Source organism: Peromyscus californicus, unplaced genomic scaffold (assembly GCF_007827085.1).
Source record: "Peromyscus californicus insignis strain IS unplaced genomic scaffold, ASM782708v3 Scaffold_17__1_contigs__length_78620276, whole genome shotgun sequence".
Classification (NCBI taxonomy): Eukaryota; Metazoa; Chordata; class Mammalia; order Rodentia; family Cricetidae; genus Peromyscus; species Peromyscus californicus.
The window spans coordinates 20,663,023-20,689,126 of NW_026294469.1; the positions used below are offsets into that span (position 1 = coordinate 20,663,023).

Consider the following 26,104-nt stretch of genomic DNA (forward strand, 5'->3'; position numbering starts at 1 on the left):
ATTACTTAACCTAAAACTAGACTCAGGGTAGTGTAACATGCAGATCCTGCTCTGCTCTTAAGAAAGTAAGTGATGTCACAGTTTTCGTTACAGTTGTGCCTCTGAAAGGAAACTGAGTCAGTGTGTCTTGATGTGTTCTGGTAAATGAGTGACACACGCCCCTTGTGTGCATGCTGAAGAACAAAGTGGCAGAGATAGACACCACACAAAAGTCACAGTGTTCCACCGATCATCTTACTACATCAGCGTTTCCAGGATAAGAAAAGACACAGCAAACATCACTCATACAAGAAGGAGTGTTCGCCCTCAAAACATATAAAAGCTGATCTTCTCAGTAAATGAAAGCTATCTTCCATCTGTTCCTATTAGCTCCTGACCTTGGTTTTCAAATTAGACGTCAACAGTCACAGCCAGGCAGGAGTCGGTGACGTCCACTCACTCGAGTGGTTCTCACTGTTTTCTTTTGACATGACAATCATTTCTAGTTCCTGTTTCGGTGTTCAGTCAGGGATGTATTTTAAAGCCTCAGCTTTGTGATTCTGCTTTTCCCAGATTCCTGAGCCATGAATGGCAGGTGATGAAGAGGAGGTACAGCTTCTGGACAGGGTGAGAGCTTCAACAAGAAGAGTAAGGGCCCCAACGGAAAGTCTTGGGGTGCTTGTGGCTTATTTTTATTTGCTTGCTTTTTGATACAGTCCTGTTATATCTTAGGCTGGCCTTGAACTCACAACCTTTCTGAATGCATCACCACTTCTGAATTACTTAAGTTATCTTTACCTGCACAATTTTATCTAGGCAAAGACAAAAAACCCAAACCAGAATACATCCATCTTTCTCTGAATTTTAAAACACAAGACTGGAGACTGAGTTCTGGAACAACAGTTATATGAATTATACTTATTGAATTTTACCAAATTAGAGAAAGACACCAGAACTTTTTATCCCATTAAATCATTATACAAATTAATTATATGTTAACATTAATAGTTTGAAAATCCATTTTGTAAAACAAAACTTTTTGGAGAACAGCATTTTTGTTCATTGCTAAATCATAATGTCTACCTAAATAAACAGTATTAGAATACAATGATTTCTTTATTTAATATGTTGGAATGTATTATTCAGTTGAAGCCTACAAAACCTATCTGGACTCACAAAGTTAAAAAAGAATAAGTATTTAATAGTCTTTCCAGGTAACCATGGCTACACTTTACCTTGTTACCTGAACTTCATTAAATATTGCTGCCATGTAGGATTCAAACCAAATAAATAAACAGCAAATACTCCACTATATTTAACCTATATAGTTGTCTTGAATTTTGACTAGTATTTGCTTGTGTAATATTAGGTATTGTTTATTTGGAAAGTATTGCTTCACTAAACTATGCTGATATTGACAGCATTAACACATTGCTTGAATATTATCCAAGGAAATACACTTGTTGATGTCACCATGTATCTCAGAAAAGAAATATTTATGTGTAGTGAGAAAGCAAAGCTGGAGGTCTTCAGATAGAAGCCTTCAATATTTCTTCATGTTCCTTCCTTAAAATTAAAAAGCACTGACATCAACCAAGCATTAATAGACTTCCACTGCTTTCCCTTGAAGACATGGGCTCACTTCCCACACTTTTGAGAAATTGTCAACCAACTGGTCAATTCACAATACTCATGGTTTGCATATCAGTTGTGATTTTAGGTAAATACGGTACTCCATAAAAAGAGGCCACGTTATAACTACTCACAACTCAATGACAAAATTCTCCTTCTTAATGCTACAAATGTATTTATGCTCAAGTGTGGTGTAGTGGGTAGCCATTCTAGCTTTGATCTGGAAGTTCCAACCCCCATTGAGGCTTCAGTAACTGTCACACCTACAAGGCAAGGCCGAGAGAGGACCCTGAAGACCCAAGATGTGGATACGCCGGCTCTCTTGGTTTCTGGACCCTGGACACTGGAGGTAGACCAAGCAGAGTTCTTCAGAGAACACAACACTGCCGGACTGCGCTATACCTTTCCCAGACCCTGTAACCAATCTCTTCACTTGTAAGTTATCCCACAAAATAAACCTCCCTTTTAACTATGTGGATTGGCCTGAATAATTTCACCAATAGTGTGGCTTCCCATTTTATGCATAGAAGAGTACAAGGATATACTCAAGGCACAAATTCAATATAATTAACCATTGAAATCAATCCCTGAAAGACACCCTTAAATGAAATTGGCCCTTTAAATGTATTTTTAACTCATTGTATTTTCTTGGCCTGCTTGGCCACAAAGAACTTAACAACTAGTGTAACTGTGACATTGACACAGTCTATGCTGGAAGGTCATCTTTACCTGGGTCTTTTATTCCATTGTCTGTAGCAGCACAGCACACTGGAAAGAGCTTGGTGTGATGACAGAATAGTGAACAGCTTACATAAATATTCTCAGCTTTTGAAAAGAAATAACTACTGTGTCTGCAAATGTGGTACTCCCAGGATTTTTAATGTTATTCTGATAGAGCAGACTCCATCAGGTGAAGTGGATGACAATGGTTCAACTGATTGTGGATAAAAACCTTTTGGCTGAACAAACAGAAAACATTTGAAGAGAATTACCTTTTGTCACAATAATTTTCAGGGATGATTCCTACGGTGTGTCTGTGGGGGCATGTAGCTTTACAGTATTGGCTACATTCTCTGAACTGCTTCATGTTTTCTTCCTTTCTGTGTTTACTTCACTATGCCTGCGCTTTTGCTCTTCCAAACTATGCTCCTCTGAGTCACTCAGCATATAAATTTGTTAATTTGTCCTAAAAAAATAAAGCCATTATATTCTGGGAGAGATGTTCTTCCTCACAATTCTCCTGACAAGGCATAGACTTTGCTCTTCTGTTTTCTTAGAAAGTGCTCCATGCATTTCATACATTTTAACCACTGAATCAACTGTTCACATTCTGAGAACACCAATGATATATTAAAGCATTTTATCTGAAAACTATCACATATCCTGAGTCAAAATTTAAAAAAAAAAAAAAAAAAAAAAAAAACAAAAAACAAAAAAAAAAAACAACAAGACATCCCAACTCCTTATGGACAAATTAGAAACAGAAATTCTAGAGGAAAGATTATTTTATAAAAAGGGAATATACTATTTCCACACAATGTAGGTAAATTAGATGTGACTTTGTCTAGAGCTTCAGGATGTATTTGTTTAGGTATCAGTTGATGCTAAAGATTATTAAGTGGGGAGTGTTGATTGTACTATCTTATACAGAGAAGAAATGCAAATGGATGCTGCCTCTTTGGGCATGTGCAGATGATATGTCAGGAATAACCCAGCAGACTTTAATGAGCTGTCAGTGTGTCAGCCAGTCAGAATCCTAAGAATGCTAGATTAAATGTGAACAAGGGGTTTATGAGTTTCCAGAAGACAGAGCTTGGTACCTCTCAAGGTTATTTTGCTCAGTGGAGCAAAAGCAAAGTCATTTAGTGTCTCTGATCTCTAGGTTGTCTGGGCTAACCAAGGGAGTGAGTTACTGATGGAAAGAACTAAAGTATTGACGCAGAAGCTTGCATCACGGTATGTTTTGTTGAGACTTTCCATGGGATTCTGGGAAAAGATCTACTTCACAGGTAGAGAAACTAAGCATTAAAGAATGTAATAGGATTAATATTTATAATATAGAAATAACTCAAAAAACAGAGTCAAAAAGCATAGGACCCATTCAAGAAATGGGACCTGAACAAAGTTCTCAAATGAAGAAAATTATGGCTAAGAAGTATCTTTAAAAGTGTTCATCAACCCAAGTAACTGCAAATCCAAACTACTTTGAGAATTCATCATACCACAGTCATAATGGCAAATGTCAACAGAACAATCACTACCAAAAACAAATCCTGAACAGGTTGTGGAGGAAAAGGAACCCCCACTCATTGTGGGTGGGATTGCAAATTGGCACAGCCACTATGAAAATCAATGTGGAGAATTCTCCAAAAGTTAAAAATAAATCTACCATATGAATCAGGTATACCACTCCTATGCTCAAACTTGAGATCCTACTCCATAGAAACCTGCTCATCCATGTTCACTGTTGCTCTATTCACAACAGCTAGAAAATGGAAACAACCTAAATGTCCTTCAACCAACAACTGGGTAATGCAAATGTTGTACATGTACACAAAGGATTACTATTCACCTGTAAAGAAAATGAAATCATGAACTTTGCAGGTAAATGGATGGAATTTTCTAATTCTTTTCTAAGACCATACTGAGCAAGGTAACCCAGATCCAGAAAGACAAGCAGCATGTTTTCTCACATTGGTGGTTCCTAGTTCCAAACCTTAAGATGTGAGTACATAAAGAATATTGAGCCGGGTGGTGGTGGCACACACCTTTAATCCTAGCACTCAGGAGGCAGAAGCAGGTGGATCTCTGTGAGTTCGAGGCCAGCCTGGTCTACAAAGCGACTTCCAGGAAAGGCGCAAAGCTACACAGAGAAACCCTGTCTCGAAAAACAAAAAACAACACACACACACACACAAAAAAAACAACCAAAAACAAAAGAATATTGAGTAACTAAAGAAACCAGGATGGTGAAACAGAACCATTGCCAGGGTGGGGGGGGGGTCAAGGTGCAATAGAAAGGGGACTATCAGGGCACAAGTGGTCTGATTGGGGAAACGGAAAAGAGAAAATCTGTAGGGAGGACAAGGGGGGTAAATACAGAAAAAAGATGGGAAGGGGGTAAATGGCATAGCAGGATACAAATGATTCCACGGGGAAAATAGGACAGGGGGAGCTTTTTTGGGGGGAAGGAAGAATACAGGAGCAGGAAGAAGATGTTTAAGTTAATAATAAGGATGTTTGAAAAAGACACAAGAATCATACTAGTAATTACTTGCTTAAATAACCCATAATACCTATAATTCCATGTATAAATATACACATACAGTTTTAATGAAATTTTACACTCTGGGGTGACTGTGCTCCCCCCAAGAGCCTTACCAAAACTCCAATGCCAGACATGAGAATCTCTCTTCTGCAATGTTGGGAAGTTTGTCCAGGAGACTCCCAATACATCCAGCCTATTCCTTTTGCCCTTGACTCACCCCAAATATGGAAAGTAAGCCCTCATTTCTGAAGACACCATGCACTTCAGAAACAGAACCCAGAGACCACTGAGCTGGTACTGTGCATAAGGCCCCCTCCCTGAGCACTAGCTTTCATGGTACTAGAAAGGCACTTTGAAAGCTTCCAAAAGAGCAAGGTAACCAAGAGTCTTACCCAGATATTATGTCTATGAATCACAACAACTAGCATGGCATGATAGTCCTAAGTGTGTAGTAGTGGTATGAATAATCTGGCAGTAACCAACAGCTCTCTAATGGGACGTAAGACCTGCTCAAAAAGAGAAAAACATTCCCTGGCACTAGTTACCTAGCTCACTACTCAGTGCTAGTGAAGTCATAATTGTTGGAGCAGAATCTACAACCTTTAATTTATTATACCAGTATAATTATTAGCAATAATCTATAAATGTTTATCCTATAAATCTATAAATATATATCTACAGTTAGATGTAGTCTTCATCCCTCATCAGGGGAACTTATGTTTTCAACAGTGGGAGATCATTATAGAAAACTGCAACCAATCAAAATGCAGAATTGTGGAGCCCAGTCCCAGTGGATACATCAGCAAAACACTCGACATCTAAGGATCAGGGAACATTGTAGAAGAGGGGACGGGGAGAGTTTAAGCACCAGAGAATCAGGGAGTGTGCTGTAAGATTGTGTCTCCCACTAGTATCAGAAGCTACACCCATAAAGTCTCACAAACATGAGCTGAACAACGATAACACCAATGGACATGCCAAACTGGATAGGGGAAGGACTTCAACTCCACATAAAGATTTAAAAACTCGGTTGGTGTTTACATTCATAAACTGGGCTGGTGTTTACATCTCCTTTGGTAGCCTGCAGAGTACACACTGTCCTGCCAACAAAATATGCTAGTGCAATGATGGCACAAAGCTTGTGAGAGTAACCATCCAATGTCTTATTTGACTTAAGGCCCACTCCACGAGATGGAGCCCATATCTGACACTGCTTGAATGACCAAGGCCAGAGACTTGATAGCCCAGAGATCTAGGGTAAGACCAAATACCACTGGTCTTTAAAAAAAAAAAAGATAGTGATAAAATGACTTCTAATGATATTCTGCTATATTCATAGATAAGTGCCTTAGTTAGCCATCATCAGAGAAGCTTCCTCCTGCAACAGATGGGAACAAATAGAGAGAGACCCAAAACCAGACAATATGCAGAGCATGGGTTCTTGGAGCACAAAGCTCTAAACGGGATGTCTCCATCAAATCCCTCTTTTCAGAGCTCAGGGAACCCTGCAGAAGAGGCAGGAAAAAGAATGTAAGAACCAAAGGGAGTAGAGGACACCAAGAAATAACACCGCCTCCAAAAAAAAAAAAACCCACAAGGTCCTCTAAATCAACACAGCAACATAAACAAAGCAGACTGAGCAGCATGAAGAGTGCCTGCATGATCTGCACCAGCTCCTCTGTATATATATACATATATATTATAGCTTTCAGTTTAGTGTTTTTATGGGACTCTCAAGTGTGTGAACAAGCAGGCCTCTGATTCTTGTGCCTTCTTTGGGGCTCTTTTTCTTCTGTTGGTTTGCCTTGTCCAACTTCAATGTGATGTTTTTTGTTTTATATTATTATATTTTATTGTTATGTTTTGTTATCTCTTAGAATCCTGTTTTTTTTTTTCTAATGAGAGACAGAAAGGGAGTAGATCCAGATGGGAGGGCAGGTGGGCAGAACTAGGAGGGTAGAGGGGGGAACTATAATCAGGATATATTTATAAGAAAAGGATCTATTTTCAGTAAACGGGGGGATTTACAGGCAATTGAGGAAAGCTGAGAGTCGGAGATGTGGCCTTCCCTATGGAAAAGCATACCAATTGGTGGTCCAGTGTCAGAATATCAACCTTGAATATTTTGACAAGCAACATTATTCGGACTGAACAAGTTATATTTAGAAATATACGTACATAAATGTACGTACATATATATGCATGCAACAACAGTTAAAAAGAGGATTCAATACATTTGGAGAAGAGTGGAGGGGAGCACATGGGAGGGTTTTGAGGGAGGAAAGAGAAGGAAAAAATGTAATTTTATTATAATCTTAAAAGCAAAATATTTTAAAAATGAGGTTCAATCTAGTCGAGAGAGAGAGAGAGAGAGAGAGAGAGAGAGAGAGAGAGAGAGAGAGAGAGAGAGAAGCAATGTAAGTGTGAAGTTTTGTTTTTCTCTGTAGATTCTTCCATACTCTCAGCAAATGGCAGCATCTATAGACCTCTCCCTAGACTTAGAGCTGTTTGTTTCTTTTTGTTTTTGATAGCCCAAACACCATATTAAATCATCTATCTTCTGAAAACAAAATACAATTCAGTATCTTTTAACCTGATGAATAAGAAATATGAATGAAAATTCCCCAAAAGAACCCAACTTTCCACTATACTTTCTGCAAGATTGCTTCACTGAGCTGACGTAGAGAGGTGAAAATGTTGCAAGTTCAGAGACAAATTAGCTTGGGGCATATTTATCCCCTTAATGATCACTTACTGCCTGTCTTAGTTAAGGTTTCTATTGCTGTGAAGAGACACCATGACCACAGCAACTCTTGTAAAGGAAAGCATTTAATTGGGGGCTTGCTTACAGTTCAGGGGTTCGGTCCATTATCATCATGGTGGGACATGGCAGAATGCAGGCAGACATGGAGCTGGAGAAGTAGCTGAGAGTCTTACATCATGCAGGCAACAGGAAGTGGTCTGTGACACTGGGAGTACCTTGAGCCTAGGAGATCTCAAAGCCCAGCCCCACGGTGACACACTTCCCCCAACAAGGCCACACCTATTCCAACAAAGCCACATCTCCTAATAGCGCCACTCCCTTTGGGGGACATTTTCTTTCAAACCACCACAGAGCCCCTCTAGGTATGTGACTTAACAGTTTGCTCCCATAGATAATCTTTGGAAAATAGAAAAAGCCCACTAGTTTCCAATCAAGCAAGGGCCTAAGAATAGAATGTCATCAACTATATTCCCCGTTCTATAGAAGACATTTTCCAGCTCTGCTATAGCCTATCTACCTAATGTTTCCACCAATGTACTTGAAAAGTGACTTGACTTATGACTTGCTTTGTTCTATAGCTATAAAAACTATCAAATTTTTATCATGTTGGAATATGAAATTTGGATTAACATGAGTATGTGTTCCTGGGCTCATGGTCGTTCATATTTGGCACCAGAATAAATACTTACTCATTCCCTATGAGGAAAAAGTTGTGTTTTTGTGTTGACAGAAGAAAGGGATTCTTAATAAACTATCAGATAAAACATAATCCAATTGAAAACCAGGCCATCCTTGTTCATGAGTGTCCTGTTCTCTGTTTATTCTCTTTTGTAAACACCAGGAAGAAAGGTAGACCATGTACTTTATTCTTGTAAATCATCACTGCATGTAAAATTCATCAAAGCTGGGCTGCATCAGTAATCTTACCAATTCTAGGAACAACAAAGATACAATTTTGCTGTCCTATTTGGACAGGCTTTTTAATCTATACAAGTCAATGCTACTAGAAATGCTTTGAGTTTTACATAAAAGCTAGGGAATTCCTAAGGGATCCAGCAACCTCGCAGTAAGAGAAAACTGTAAGAATGACTTTACATTTGAATTATATTTTGACCTTGTTTTTGAGTAATTTTCAAGGCTGGAGGTGGAAAATGCAAACACAAAATCAAAAGTCCTAAAGCTGAGGGATAAGGAAGTGGGGAGGATCTGGAAGGAGTTAGTGGAGAGGAAAAACATGATCAAAATATATTGTATGAAAATTTTTAATTAAAAAAGTTCTACACTCTTATTCCATCATACGACTATAGAATATTGAAATCAAGAAGTAATTCCATTGTATTTGAAAATCTTTGCATTTATTTCATGGAATTTTAGTGGAGGGGAGAAAGTTGGAGAAAATCTGAATGAAAATCTTTATTCCAATTATAAAAGAAAAGATGATGTGTAAACACTCATGCAAAGTTACACAGCTGGAAACAGACTTGAATTGAACTTAAATCTCTGCACTGTTTTCTCCCATCCGCTAAGCTACTCAGCCATAGGTCATGTGAACTCTTGTACAACATGGTTTTATTTTGAGCCATGAAAATGTAACACTTTAAATAATTCCAAAGTCTACTTTGAGTTATTTGTCATTTAATTAAAAGACAGTTCTAAACAAAATCTGCGGATCCAATTCACCAGAACAAATCCTACATAGAACTGATAACTGCAATTCCTGAAAAAGTTTCTCAGGACTGTCTAAGGACCAAGAAATAGAATTGAAGAATTTTAGGCTTTTAATGAGATATTTCAGGGCCATCTTAATAGATAACAAGGTTCACTGTTTGGGGTTTTATAAATCTTCTTGTCAAAATTCCTTACAGCAAAAAAAAAAAAAATCAATGCACTTTCAAAGTAATTTCAAATAGACATGCTCATTACCAGATCATTACTTAGCTAGATAATTGCTGTTCATATCGGCAACACAAATCACAGAGAAACTTATTAAGAAAACCTATTAATTTTTTTCTGATAAGCTTCATTATACAATATCTTCTAATTAATGTAATCAGTACCATAAAAATACAAGATAAAAGGGAGCCATGAGGTCATCGGTATTCGTCTACCAGGAAGTGAGTGTACATTTTCTGAAGAGAGCAGTCCATTAATGAAGAAATCTCACTGACCTTAGAAAACAGCCTTACTGATGATGCTGAAGTCTCTACTCCTGAGAAAATTCCTTGGATTTCTTTTTTAAAGAGAATAAGTATTAAGGTTCAAATAGTTTCTCTATAGGAAAGTGTTTATGCTTTTTAACTAACTCCAGTGTTAGATCTTTAGCCCTTCAGATACTAGTTTTACACCTTTTCTCCTGCTTGGCTTTCATGCCAGGACCCACATCACCTTTCGGTGTTCATCTTTCATGTTGCATTACCTGCTCTTCCCATTTCCATTTGCATCCTGAGCTTCCCAGATATACTCTTTTTTTTTTTTTTTTAAAGGGGTGAAAGCCTTAGATCAGGGAAATAGGGAAAGCCACCAGCCAACCTTACCTCACCAACTCTGCGGCTTCCAAAAGCAAGTTACTTCCTGTCTACCCACGCCTTTATTGCCTTGCTGTTCTGCCCTCTCATTGGCTCTCTTAGCCCAGCTACCTCACTTCCTCTTCCTATACAGCTCTGTCACTTTCTGTCTGTCTGTAGAGACCTCCGGGTCTCCATGGTTGGTACTGGGATTAAAGGCATGTGTCACCTTGCTTGGCTCTAGTATGGCCTTGAACACACAGAGATCCTGCCTGCTAAGTGATAGGATTAAGGGCCTGTGCTACTACTGCCTGACTTCCTTGTTTACTTAAAATGACTTGCTATTTCCTCTGATTCCCAGGCAAACTTAATTAAAGCACAAATTTAAGAGTCTTTGATATGTTTTTTTGTTTTACGAAAATTTTATGCCATCCTCCTACCCAGAATGACAGCTCAATTCTCTCATCTTTAGGAGTAGGCAAGACATTTTATGTTTTGGTGGGGAAGTTAAAGTAAGACAACTTTAACTTTGCCTTCTGTTCAAAAAAAATTATTACTTTGTTTTTTATTAATCTCAAAGAGTTTCCATGCACTAAGCTTCAAACCAAATGCAAGATCTAAAAGATGATTATTGCAGGCCTGAGATAAATGGAAACTCAGCTTCGACTTGTGCACTTTGGCTACTGGTTCCCAGTAACACTGACAGCACTGTGTTCCAATAATGTAGACACTTTTGAAATTCATAAAATCTGCAAAAGGAATGCACATTTTAGGAGACATATAGATTCAAAGGACATTTAAAGCTGGGGTTGTTAGATAGAGCTGAAGCCAGGAGACAAAATCTGGACTAGACAGAGGCATAATATGTTACCCCAGAGTGCCCTCATGCTGTAGCTATCTTTGACATCATCTCTGGTTAAGGCAAGAGTTCAAGTATTTACTGTACAATTGCATGTCTTAAAAAAATTCCTTAACAATGGGGTCTAAAAATTTATCTACTCTTTTGAAAGAGGCAAATTTTCAAATACTTGAAATGATTTAAAAACTAATAAATTAAAACAAATACTATTTTAAGACCCACACACTGGGGATACATAGATGGCTCACTGATTAAGAACACTTACTTATTTTGCACAGAACCAGGGTTGGCTACCCAAAACTTATATGGAAGCTCACAATCATCTCCAATTCCAGCAGACCTTGGACTACCTTCTAGCCTCTGTAGACACCAAGAATACACATGGTGCCCAGAGACACATCCAGTGAAACACTCATGCACATAAAATACATGTCATAGTCAAAAAATGATAACTAAAATAGTTTAGCAATTTTGCATCTGTACTAGGATTCATACAGATAATCACTTAGCAAAAGGCACACTATATTCAAGGGCCACATATACAAAGATGCAAAAGAAAAATAGTAAATAATACAGAAGCAGGCAAATATTGCAAAAATTAGATTTTGCTTCAGCCAAACAATGAATAAATAATTCTAAAGTATTACTATGACATATAAATATCATAACTGTAATTCTGAAATCCTGAAACTGTAAGTACATAAAATATTGAAAGCAGAAGGAAGCCAAAAGACATAAGTATGCAGTATGAGTAAAGTGGCAACTATTCTTAGTATCATGATGTGATTGTTAATAGTGTGGTTTACCACTGATTACAGCTGATTCTTGGATGCTGTAGGGTTGAATATTTTGGCCACATTTGAAGTTAGCTGTGACTATGTGACTGTTTTTGACCAATGAGAAGCTGAACAGCATTTCAAGAACATGAAGCACAAACTGGGCATGATGGCTCATACCTATAATCTTATGGTTTGCAAAGTAGAGGCATGAGGACCAGGAGTTTAGGTTCATCCTTGGCTACATTAGGAGTTTGAGACACATAGACTATATAAGAATGAATAAGGGGAGATATTTACTATCCTTCACCAAAAAGTTAGCTAGGAAATGTGATATTTGTATACAATGGAACACTGCTAATTAAGAGATGAAGGAAAAGATAGCATGCCATCTGTGGCAATCCAAGTAAATCTGGTGGGCAGAATGTCAACAAAAATAAACCACAAACAGAAGGAAAATCAACTACATAATCTCACATCTATACAGAATCAAAGTAGGTTTGATCTTCTAGAAGTTGGGAATAGTATGGTAATTATCTGAGACTTGAATGGTAGTGGAGTGAAGGCTTGAAAAAATGTTGGTCAAAAATACCCATTTGTGGTTACGATGAATACAGTCAAGATATTTATTGTACAACATGGTGATTGCAGTTACTGTTAGTTGTTTACTCATCAGAAATTCTGAGTCAGTGGGAAGGAAATCAGTGGACAAAATGCTTGGAGAAAAAGCATGAGGACTAGTCTGGATACCCAGTACCTGCCAAATAAATAAATAAATAAATAAAAGGCCAGTCTTGATGGCCCCAGAGTTTTGGAGAAGGGGGAAAGGTATTGCCCTAGGCAAGCCAGTTAGTGAAAGTAGACCATTTGGTGAGCACCAGGTTCAGTGAGAGACCCTGTCTCAGTAACCAAAGCATAATATGAAAAGTGGTTGTGGAAGACCCTTAACGTCAATGTTGGATCTCCATATGCATGTATATACATCTGTGCATTCATGTGCCCACAATATGAGTTCACATGTGTATGCATACCACATACAATATGCTACATGATTATTAGTCTTACAATTAAAACTATAACTACATAGAATAATATATTTGTTATTTAACTATTTTGCAATATGTATATAAATCAAACATACCACACACAACAAATGCATATGATATTATGTCTTGATTTAAACAACTAGATGGAAGGAGACGTTCTCATGTTAGATGGAGGACACAAACATAAAAATTATTAAACAAGCATAATATTAGCATCATATGACAAATAGTGGTAACAAATCTAGGGGAAAAATAAGGAGTACAGAGGAAAGGAACATTTGATAAGCCAAAACAACTTCTGAGCAGAATGATTAACATGGGACTCACCAATGGACATTTCATCACAACTAGAGAAATTACAAGAATTAGCTACACAGATTTGAGAAAAGAGTGTGAAGAATCACTATGGACCCTAACGCTGAAGAGTCCTTACAGTAAGATCAAGTATATGAAGCTGAAAGTCAGCCCTGAGGGTAGGCTAGCTGGATGGGATGAAGACACTAGGAGACCAAGAAGGGTCTTGCCAGACTCTTAGGCAATATTGGTGAACAGGGCAACAAAGTGAAGAGAAACATCCTGGAACTGTGGTTCTCAACCAGTGAGTCACGACACTTTCACAGGGGTCACCTAAGACCATCCTGTATATCGGATATTTGTAATACGATTCATAACAGTAGCAAAGTTACAGTAATGAGGTAGCAGTGAAAATAATTTTGTGGCTGGGGTTCACCACAACATGAGGAACTATATTAATGGGTCACAACATTAAGAAGTTTAAGAATCACTGTCCTAGAAGGTACTGTAGCAATAAAAGTGAGTGTCAAAGACGAACTGATTCAGGGTGGCAGTATGCTATTCGAATGGCCTTCTTCTAGACTTGAAATTTTATTTTAAGCTCACATACAGTAGGTAAGGCTGAGGTAGCTGTCATAAAATATAAGAGCAGTTAAAGATTAGGAATTCAGTCAGGCGGCAGTTGCACACGCCTTTAATCCCAGCACTTGAGAGGCAGAACCAGATGTATCTCTGTGAGTTCAAGGCCAGCCTAGTCAACAGAGCGAGATCCAGGACAGGCACCAAAACTACACAGAGAAACTCTGTCTTGAAAAACCAAAAAAAAATAGGACTTCAGTTTTTGTTTGAGCTGATAGAGGATGGAATTTCTTTAATCTAGTTGGGAACAATGACAGTGAGATTTTGCTAGGTCTTTTGGTGTTCTTGTGGGACTCCTAACAGTGGGAACATATGTGTCTCTGACTTTTTTGCCTGCTCGTCTGACCTTTCTCCTCCTACTGGGTTGTCTGGCCCAGCCCTCCTATGAGGGTTTGTGCCTGGTCTTATTGTAACTTGCTATGTTCAGTTGGTATCCCTGGGAGGCCTGATCTTTTCTGAAGGGAGATGGAGGAGGAGTGGGTCTGGGGGAGAGGGGAAAGTGAAGAGGGAACCAGGAGGAGTAGAGAGAGGGGAAACTGTGGCTGGGATGTGATGGATGAGAGAAGAATAAATGAAAAAAAATGAATGATGGATGATAGATGTAAAGTGAGGATCATTAGAGAAGTTTATCCTTGGATATTTCACTTTGGAGATGAACATTCTATCTCGAATAAAAGTTTTTAAAATCCACTGCATAGAAATGTTTGTTGTCCAGTGGAAATTCAGTAGTTGTTTAGTTTTGCATCTTTCACTGGAGCAAATTTTGAGTCTGTAAGATCCACCGTGCTTCCCCTTATAGAAATTCACAGTAAAGATGTTTCATTTAAACCACATCGTGTTTGTTTGCAGGTCTTACTTAGTGTAGGTATTCTTTGTGCACATGGACAAGAAGCAGTCCTGAGGAGGTTAGAGCTATGTAGTTACTTTTGGTTGTAACTGTTCCAGACTGCGTTTCTCTTTTCTCGTCTAGCTTTGTGCTATGCTGCTGCTGACAAGCTGTTATTCCATGAAGCTGCTGAAGAAGCTCTTCACAAGTCACACTCCTTATGAAATCTTACTTTTGGCATAGGCCAATTATTTTTAAGCACAAAAGGCATAGTGGGTGATAAAAATTCGTGCAGGTGGAGGTCTGGGTAAAGCAGTAACTTGAGCTCTAATTGATCAAAGGTGAATGACTCTATTGCCATACTCTACCTGCCACAAGAATAACCAATTTTACTTCTAGGAAAGAAAGATGAAAGGAAGGGTACTTCACCTCTGAAATAACTTACTAAGCCATCAGTGCCCTGTGAGCCAGCCCAAACCACAGCTACTGAACCACTCAAAATAAAAATGATGATAGATGTTCTCCCCCAGAAGTCAGGCTGCTGTGCCCAGCAAGGACATCTTCAGCAGGAAGTCTACTCGTTGCTGTTTAAATAACAGCTTTTTATGGCCACGGTTTACTATAAATTGGAACACAAAATGCTAGTGCAAACTAATGGCTACTCCGCAGAAAGAATGTGTTGCTGTTTGTTCACAATATACACGCAATATGTATAAAAGCATGTTCTGGAATAGAATGGTATAAAGCAGAAGTTGGAATTTCAATACTTACAAAAAAGCAGAAATTAATGAACTGAGGGTCAGTCCTCTATTGTGACTAGGAAGATTTGAAAAACTTTAAGCTAGCAGTGGCAAGGAATAAAATACAAATCACACAAAATTATGAATATAATTATAACCAGGATATGATATTTACTAAATCTTATTTAGTACATTAATCCATGTTTTAAAACCTCAAAAATATTCAAAGTAACAAAAGAATAACATAATAACAAAAGGCCAAATATATTTTACACCTAAATGTCACCAGTGAGGGGCAGAAAGCATCAGTTTCCAGGTCATCTGCCCAGCAAACATAGAACATAGTCTCTTTCTAAGACCTGCCTCCAGCTTGGCCCTTGAGTCAGCCAAGCCCTCTTTTGGAAATGGCAATAGAGTAGGAGAATATGATGCTTGGAAAATTTGACAGCAGGTCTCCAGGGAGGAAATGGTAGATTCTTAGAGTTTTTCAAGTCCCAGGGTTCAACTCCATCCAACATGATTGATTATACCACCACGTGTGTGAACTGATTTGCAAAGCAAAGCTTGTACACAATTAGTCCTCACGAGTTCTTAGACATCAGTATGAGGCAGCATCAGTGCCCACTGAGTCAGAGATACCTCTGTGTTCCTATTTGTTGGGTAAATTTACCAGATTTCCTAGCCTGACAAATTCTATTGTCAAAGCAGGCATATCAACGTGGAGAGGAAAAAAAAAAGCAAAAACAAAAACAAGAGTCAGTATAAAGAGATACATTCTCTACTCTTAGCTCTGATGTTAACTCGATATCTATGGTATGAAAAAATTAAATGACTTTGCTCCTGTCAGCCTTCTACAAAAAAATACTAAAAGGGTATACAACAATATCATAGTGAGTAAAGTTAATTGTGAGACATACTCCTGATTAACTGTGCACACACATAAACTGTAAAGTCTACTGCAATATCAAAGACATCCACTGACAAACAGAGGACCCTGATTTTCCCAAGAGAAAGTGAGAAATACCATTGATTCCACTGCTATCTGTCCTCTGGAAAACTGGGAGTGCCAACTGAGATGTCTTGGTGATTTCAGTCACATAATCTGGTGTGTGTACCAATTTATGTGTAGAAATTCAGGTTCTGGTTAGATGCTCTGAAATAGGGCCCAATGCAACTCTTCATTACCAGCTAGCATCTAGAAATGTTGCAATCTAGCTTGCCTGGGGACCAAGCTTCATAAACTGAGGGGTCTGATAGAAATAGAAGCATTTTTGCTGTTGCTGTCTCCTGGTTTGTATATTTTCCTCAGATTACATAGCCTTAAAAAAAGAAAGAAAAGAAAAGAAAAAAAAGGCAAAGTGCACTATCTGTGGCAGCATCAGCCAGGCAGACTCAGACGGTCCCATGTCTAGTCTCCACGGGTGGTATTCTTGAGTTCAGGCAGGAAGTGTGGCAGGAGCTTCAGCAGATAACTTGGCATTGCAAACAGCTTTCTTAACAAGTCTGAACTCTGGTCAGTACAGCATTTAATCCAGTTAACGTTAAATTGATCATCTGAGACACTGTTTTCTCAAAGTTGATTTTCTTTTAATACTTTTCATCTAGTTAAATGGTTTTATGGAATGCAAGACAATAGATCAGATTTGAAGAGTCTTGTTCACATAATGGAAAATAAAATCCATTTTGTGACCAGTTTGATCTGTAATAATTAGTTTCACGATTATTATCCAACAATGTCTTTGAATAATTAATTGGATAATGTTCATGTAGGTTTGAAATTACTTCTACCAAAAGGTTAACAGTTATTACATGTCATAACTATGATATGTATGAAGAGTTTGAAATAACAGATTAGCATTGCTTTTGAAGGCAATTGCATTTGATGGAAATAAAACTGAATTGAAATTCAAAGTCTTTCTAGGTTAGATTATTTTGAGAGGTATCATTTATCTTTAGATGGGAAATAAGAGATGGAGTTTGGACCAGAGAAAGAAAGCAAGGTTTTAGAGCCATTGAAATCTGAGTTTGAATTGTTGGTTAGCTAAGTAATTTTATGTCATGCTTGAGACAAGTCATATAACTTTTCTGAACCTAAATTTTCTGGCATATAGAATTATGATAATAATACCTATGTTTCAGGACTCTTGTGATAGTAAGAAATAGTATTTATTATTTGCCTGATAGACTGCAGGCACAAAGCAAGTATCTGATATTTATTTGTAGCAAATAGTCATTTTCATGGCTTTTATGGAAAACACATAATATTTGTTATACTGCATTTTATAATTATTAACATGTGATATATATTATTTAAATATGAGTCATTTAGTAATAGCAAGTCATATAACACCACAGTAATATACAAAATCCCATAAGAACAGTGGATTGTGTTTGTGTGTCTAAGAATGTCACAGAGAATGGACACAGCAAGGACCTTAAGCACTAAACACTTCGGACACTCCTTCCAAGGGTGCTGAGAAGCAGAGTCTTCAGAAGACATGGTCAGTGTAGCTCAGTGGGGTAGATCAGGTCAGGCAGATTACGGAGCATCTGGTCTAGAGCAGAGAAACTGGGGAGTGGGAGGAGACTGAGTGGTAACCAAACAGAAGCAGCTGCAAAGGCAGCAGTTAGGGCTGCTCTGTGCAAGAAGCGCAATGGAAAAACACTCACATCAGGAAGGCTATGGCCGACACCGAAAGGCTCATAAACACTGAATCTTTAAAATATTTTTCTATTTCTTATCTTTATTACAAGGGCAAGATGTCATGAAAATGCCCAGAATTGAGAAGATCGACAATCAAATCATTGCTATCCATGCAGGGATCAGAAAAGCCATGTGTTCAAGAAATACAAATGAAGAAAGAGGTGTTTGAAATCCAGCTTGTGAGCAAAATTGAAATAGTCCAATTTGAAACAAATGTTCTCTGTCGGCCTTATATGGGGAGATAGCACTGTTGAAATTAGAGGAACTGGTAGCATCTAAATTACTGGAGTTACTGATGAAATTTGTATTCAAAAGGTAGTAGTAAGATTATGCAAAAAGAATGCAGATGCTGGAATCCTTGCATTTGTATTCTAACACTTCACACCGAAAGCCTTTGGTTCCATTCCACCGCAATTACTAGAGATTTGAAATACTGTCTGAGCAATATGTCACACATAGAAGCTATTACAATTCACAAACTGTTTATTTCCTAAGATGATATTCTTATTATTTTAGGTGTGGTTGTGTTGTTTTTATTCTTTTAAAACAAGAGTGACTCTGTCTCTAAATGTATTCTCCAGAATGTATTTAACTCTGTTTTTATTTTTTAATAAAGCATAAGCTTTATGAATAACACATAGATAATTCACTTGTTCATGTTATCCCCAGTTTTTAGAAGATGGAAAAAAACCTGCCAAGAAAAAAATCCAAATGACTGCTGGAGTAACTGATTTTTTTATTAAAATTTCCTAAAGAATTCAAATTCCTTAGATGTGTTTTTTCAGATTCTAATTCAAGTAGGCACCAAAGTACATTTCATGTGACCATTAGCATTGGCTTTATGTTCACCATAGGGCAACAGATTGTCATCCATTTGTTTGAATACTATATTAAGAACTGGACATTTAAGACTGACTGTTATTAGAACCCTGACCTTGAAGAGTAACTGAGTGCTGAAGATAAGACACTGAAACAAACCATTTTAGGATATGATGACACAGCATAATCCCTAACAATTTAAACATTTGTCCTTATACCCACAGACAAATGTAGTCCTCACTCCTCATGACAGAAACTCTTCTTCACCTCAGATGGAGACCATTACAACCAACCAAAATGCAGAGTTGTGGAGACCAGCCCCAATGGACACATCGACAAAACACCCGCACTCCTAAGGTCCAGCTAACATTGTGTAAGAGAGGGCAGAGAGGTTAGAAGAGTCAGAACATCGGGGAGTTTGCTGTGAGATTGTGTCTCCAACTAATGTCGGAAGCTGCAGCCATAAAGTCCCATCAACATGACTGTCAAAAGGAGAGCTGAACAGAGACAATACCAAAAGGCATGTCAAAGTAAATGAGAAAAGCCCATGAAGCCTCAACTCTACACAAAAACTATAGGCCACCAAAAAGATGCTGGGAGTAGGAGAGGTGGAATTGGTTGTCCAGTGTCAAATGGTTAGTCCTGAAAAGTACTTAAAAGTCACATTACACATCACATGGATTAAACAGGTTTATTTAGGGATGTATATGCAAAACATATATGTATGCAATAACAATTAATTAAAAATGAGCCATGAATTTGAAGGATAGCAGGGAAGGGTATTTTGGAAAGGTTTAGGGGGGATGGAAGAAATGTTGTAATCATGTTATAATCTCAAAACTCAAAGTAAAATATAAGAAGATATAGTGGCAATCCTGAAGTATTTGTGGGGAGAATGTGCCTAGAGGGAGCATAAATTTGTTCAGGAATGAAGGATGCAGGACAGAGGAGCTTTGTTGGAATAATGCAACATATTGCTTGTTCTTGAAGTAAATGTACAAGTTCCTCACCTGGCCCCTGTGAGCTGGTTCAGGAAGTAAAAACAATAAAAGTGAAGGAGCAAAATAATTAGGAAGCTGAAGAAGCCAGAGTTAAAATATAAGCTAAGCAAAAAAGCAACTGGAAATCATATAGATGTGATTGGTAACAACAAAATTATACATATAGAAAATTTAAAACTCTGGAAAGTCTTATGCAATGGCGTGCCACAATTACAGATTTATTAAAATATTTTGGGTGCCAGTGTGGAGAATGGATGGCAGACAGTTACTACTGGAGAACAGACATTTATCAGAAAGTTATAGTTCATATCAGCCAGGTAAAGCATATCCATCATCAAACACAATATGTCCAGTGCCTTTGTGGCCTATCATATGATGCATTCACTCTGGTGATATCTTATCCATTCATTTATCACTGTTTCTCGGGGCTGGCATTCAGCCAAAATACTGTTGGGCTATCATATCATCAAACCAGATGAAAAAGTGCCATTGCCTTGAGCTCTAAAGGGCTTCCCACTTGCTGTACTAATTTCTTTTTCTCTACCAGGGCATCCTATCATAGCAAAAACTCATGGAGGAAATGTGAGAATCTGATCTAATCCATGTTAGTTTCATTTCTGATGGAAAGATGTCAACGTTGTACACATTTAAATTTTTTTGAGGGGCACTCTTGATCATCGTCTACCTCACATTTTGCACATCTCATCCTTTCCCTGGTTCTGGGAACTCTAGTTCTTCTTGTTCTGCACAGTGTCTTTCAGCCACTGTCTTTGTGCTCTGCTCAGGGCTCTAACTTGAGCCATTTGATATTTGCTTTGTGTCAGTGGTTATTACTGTTGACATCTGCAGTATCACTGGCTTTCAGAGGACTGGAAGACTGCAGCTGATCCCATAAAGCAGGAAATGGTGGCTTCCATCAGCAGAGGAAGCAAAAATGACTCAGGAGTAAACAAATACAGTGTAGGGAGGATGAAATTGAGCAGGTCTGGTACTCAGAAGGTAAACTACAGCAGATTTGCACAGAATTAGATGTTGATAGACAGAAAGGGGAACGTGCTGCACAGGATTCACTTTTATCAACTTGAAATTCACCTGGTTATTCATGTGCTATTTTGAGATCTCAGCTTAGATCATTTTGGGGTGGGTGGTGTGTCCTTACTTACATAGGAAAGAAAAAGAGGAAAAGCATTTGTGGAGGAAAGGAAGCTTAACTTTGGATAAGTTTGAGACCTTGATGGAAAGACATAAACTTGTCACAATGATGTGTCCTACAAACTGCTTCTTGGAAGGTTCTGGTATCCATCCCATCTCTAGGGCCTAGCTGGTCCAGGGACTGCACAAGTTGTGAGACACTGCCTATTCTAGCTCTGCTCTTATCTATATTCCCCAAAGTTGTTCAAGCCTCAAATGAAAACCCTCATGGGTAGAGAAAACTCCATCCTACTGGTGAGAATTGGAACCAGGTTTTTCAGAATGACGGGGATTTGCAGAAATGAAGCATAAAGACAAAATTTTAAAGGGAATAGTTTATAAAATGCCACCTTAACCCATGGTATCAGGATGGCATAGAGAAGATTTGCATGAAAATGAGAAGACTGAGTTTTATAGACAATGCTTTGAAAACTTTAAATATAACTCTATAACTATTACTTCAAAGCAATGATTTTCAAACAGGGGAGGAAGTTTCCTCCAAGAGTGTTAAGATGAGATGTGTCAAGGGAGGCTTTAGGAGGCACAACTGGCTTAGTGGACAGAAACTTAGACATTCCAAACACCCTACTATGCACAGAAAATCCTCTATAACAGCTTATCCAGTTGAGGTACAGATATGATAGGATCAAGGGTAGATTAACAAATCTTCTTTAAAGGGCAACAACTCGTTTGAAATGTTTTACATTGCTATAGATTTTAGTTTATTGATGCAAATTTAAAGTTAATTTTGTTATACTGTATGTATATTTCTACTCTCATTTAGGGTATTATGCCTATGCAGCTCATTTAAAAATGTAATATATAATTAAGAAACATAGATTAATAGTGTTCTAAGATTATAAAACTTATAGTAATGATAAAAGATAAATTAGATATGAAATCTTAGACTCACAAATATCAGATAGATAAAAACGTTTTCTTTAATTTTGCCAAATACAAATAGACTAGATATTGTAACTGTAATTCTTGCTTGATAACTGTTTGTTATATATAATTTTACTATATTAAAGCTAAAACCTTTCTTTTGATTAGATAGAAAAGGGTAAGTGCTGGAAGATGTCTTTCTGTATGCTGTTCCCATTGGTTAATAAATAAGCTGCTTTGGCCTATGGCAAGGCAGCTTAGAGGCAGGTGGGAAAGGAGAGAGACAGGAAAAAGAAAGGTGGAGTCTGGGAAGACACCAGCCTGCTGCTGAAGGAGCAGCCATATGCCAGCAGACCAGTAAAGCCACAGAACATGTGGCAAAACATAGATTAATAGAAATGGGTTAATTTAAGATGTAAGATCTAGCTAGCAAGAGGCCTGCCATAGACCATACAGTTTGTAAATAATATTGAGACTCTGAGTGATTATTTTATAAGTGGCTGTGGAACTGTGGGGTTGGACAGGATTAGAGAAAACTTTTGACTACAAGGTGCTGGTATTGCTGTATTTGTAGACCAGTTTTAGAGCACATTCTATATTCTTTGATGGGCTAAAAATAAAGGAAGCCATGGAGGGTTCATTTCATGCAAAACGTATTTGCTAACTAGGTTTCATGGATGTATATCATTGATAGTACTGTGACACAGTGGTGTAGGGAAAGAAACCAACTCCCTAACCTCACATAGCCTAGAAACAAGTGAAAATAATTTAGTAAAAGAAACAAGTACATATACAATAGACACTGTTTATTCTAGAGATTGAGGATACAAAAAAGCTGGAATGTGAAGTGGAGAGAAGGTTGTTCTTAACAATGGGAAGAGAAATAACTTTGCCAAACAAGAATTAAGAAGGGATTATGTAAGGCAGGAATGGAGCTCTATTAGAGGAGGCAGTGTGAAAAGGCAAAGATAAGAAACTTCAACCAACCATGAATTGCTCAGTGTCATTTTTATTATGTTTTATTAGTGTTTGAAACTGATTTACAATTAGAGAGAAGATTGTTAATAACTAAGAACTGTTTCCTATTATTTAGCAACATCTTCTTTTCTTTCTTTTTATTCGCTTCTCTCCTCCTCACCCCTCTTCCTCCCTTCCTTCCTTTCTTGAACAGGTTACATTGTGTAGCCCTTGCGGTTTGAATGTGAATTGTCCCCCACAAGCTGGGATTCTTGAACTTTTGGGACTCAGTTGGTGTACTTCTTTGGAGACTGGATGCTGTAGGAGGTGGAGCTTCACTGGAGAAATGGCCACTAGGGTGAGCCTTGCAGCTTTATTCTCTGACTCCACTTTCTACCCACTCACTGCTTCGTGACAATGGATGAAATGTGAACAACCCACTTTATTTTCCTGCCACCACAATGCCATGCTTATTGGACTGTATCCATATTCAAACTATAAAGTAAAATGAGCCCTCTCAACCTGAAGTCATTTCTTCTCAGTCATTTCTTCTTCTTTTCATCATAGCAACAATAACAACAACGAGCAGGCATCACAGGCTTGAAACTGGCCTCATCCTCACTATGAGCCTAAGCTGTCCAGAATCTCATAGTCCTCTGTCCTCAGCCTACCTATTCTTGTAATCACAGGAATTAATGAACTTCATTCCTGCTTTTCTGCCCAGATGATTATAGTCCTCCTTCTCATCTTCTCTCTTCTCCATTTCCTCCTTTTTACCTTCTTCTCATTTTTCTTTCCCCTTCCTTTTTTCTTCTTCTTTTTTAACATCTCCTGAGCAAATAATAAAACTCAGGACCTCACAAATGCCTTTTCTAAAATGTTCTAAGGAACTGAGCTGTAATCTCAAGCCTGGAGTCTTTCTTCTCTCTCTCTCTCTCTCTCTTTCTTTCTCTCTCATTGTTATTACAATATTTTTATTCTTTGAGAATTTCATACAATGTATTTTGAACACATACCCCTCCAACTCCTCCCACTAACACTGGCATTACATTCCCACCCCTGTTTCTTTTAAACTTTCTGCCATAGAGAATGGCTTACCAATGGTCCATGGCTAATCTTGCACACAGTTTTACATCCAAAACTTAGTTTCTGAAGTTGTTTAAAAATTCCCTTTCTTTCAAAGAAAATTTTGCACACATTGTTGCAGACATTTGAGGGTAGCCATTTGAAAAGAATCTGTCTATCTCCTCTACACTTATTTTTCAGTCTGTTTTATTGTAAACACAAAGAAGCCAGTTTTAGAGTAGTAGTGTCATAAGAGAATCAAAAGATAGTTTCTGATTTTAAGGTCCATGAAATGCGATTGTATGCAGTATGCAACTGACCTCCATGAGCCTGCTTCTAACCCCTAAAAGGAAATATGAATTAAAATAAAAATTATAATACATGTGCATTTTATCATATGCCAATGTGAATTAAAATATATTGTGAGTTTCTATAGTCATCAATTACTTTTATAGACAATGTTTGTGAGAGATGCTCATAGTTAGTAGAAAAGAAAACAGTCAAGTTAGCACACTGAACAAGAGTTAGTTAATTAACACTGAACCTCAAGCTCTTGCCACTATTTTCTCACTTCTCCATTCTTGTACAGGTAAGTTGCTCACCTATCATCCCTAAGACCTTGAAAGTTTATAGCATGATGTCATTACAGACATTATCTCTTCAGAATGGCCTTTCTCCATCTTCAGATTTTCTACTCAGTCTCCCAGTAATGTATATGACATCATTACTCATTAAATGTTGGCAAAATTCATGAAAACTTCATTTTATTGTTAATATTACCAATATCACTTCAACTCCCAAGCTGAAGACTTTATGAGGAATATTTGACCTGACGACTCTCTCTGTTACAATAGGTGCATTTTCACCCTTGAATTCTGAAAGAAGAGAAAGCTGAGTTGATGGATTCTCTTGGTTTAATTTCACACATTGACAATTTAAGAGCCAAAGAACAAATGGAAGGTCACAATTGACACAGTAAGTCAATTTAAGTTTAGGAAGATTGGTCACAACAAAGGATGAATTAGGTGTCATTACTACTGTCCTCTTTTTCTTAAAATTAAGTCAGTGTGAGAGTGCAATATTCACAGTTATGAGATACACTGCATTTATAGAAGATTCATATCCTTGCTACATTTCAACCTTTATTCTCAAAAATGCATAAAATTATATGGTAATGTAAGTATTGAGCAGGAGAGATCATAATTGACATTTCTGATCTAATAGTGCATGGCTATAAATCAGATAATTTTATATCTCTGCAGGTACATTAATCTAAAATCCATTTGAGGCAGTAGGATCTTAATAATGATATACATATTAGAATTTTTTCCTAAGTGAATCTCTTTTTATATGTGTTTAAAACCTGCATTTTTTCTCTATAGGGAAAAAAGCAAGGGAGAAAAATTTTGAGATAGAAGAAAAATGAAAATCATATATAATCATAGCTTTACTTGTTAAATTTCAACAGGCTATATCTGTTCTGGACAGAAGGTCATGTTCAGAGAGACATATTCATGAAGTTGAATTAACTACCATTTCCAGGCTAAAATGAAAAATATTGAATTTGACCATTCTCATCAACTCAAGTAATTGCAGGAATTTGACATTTAGCATAAACACCCAGTTCCACTATTTTGACTGAATTCATTACACTATTTAGTGAAATAATCTGATAATTTAGTCAAACTGGTATTACTCCATTTAATGAAAAATAATGGTCACTTCAGTTTCCTTTTAATAATTGCTAAAAGCAATTTCCATAAATATACATAATTTAACAAGACAAATATTGATACATGTATATGAAAATAGGGCAAAAGAGTAAGGAAAAAGTATAAAAATCAAATTAAATCCAATAATGTCTTTAATATAAAAAGAGAGTAGATTAGAAATTTAGATCTAAACTTCTGACAGACAAGAATAATGGGAAGACATGACTTGCCACATAATTGTGTCTTTGTGGAGAGATTAAATGGTGGTATAATGAAAACTAAAAAGCTCTAGTTCTGGAATGAATAAGTATTTTTACTTAAAAGAGCAACTACCTGGTCAGCACTCATTAAGACCTCTTCTCTTATCTATCACTGATAGATTATCACATAGCATTATTCAAGATGTTATGCATAGTTAATAGCAGCTAAAACTTTTCCTAGAA

General features: G+C 37.4%; 1 protein-coding gene across 5 annotated transcripts in view; it reads right to left on the reverse strand.

Moving 5' to 3' along the window:
* Positions 1–26,104, reverse strand: part of Rit2 (Ras like without CAAX 2) — a 320,403-nt gene that overhangs the window by 49,361 nt on the left and 244,938 nt on the right. The gene's annotated exons all lie outside the window — the stretch shown is intronic.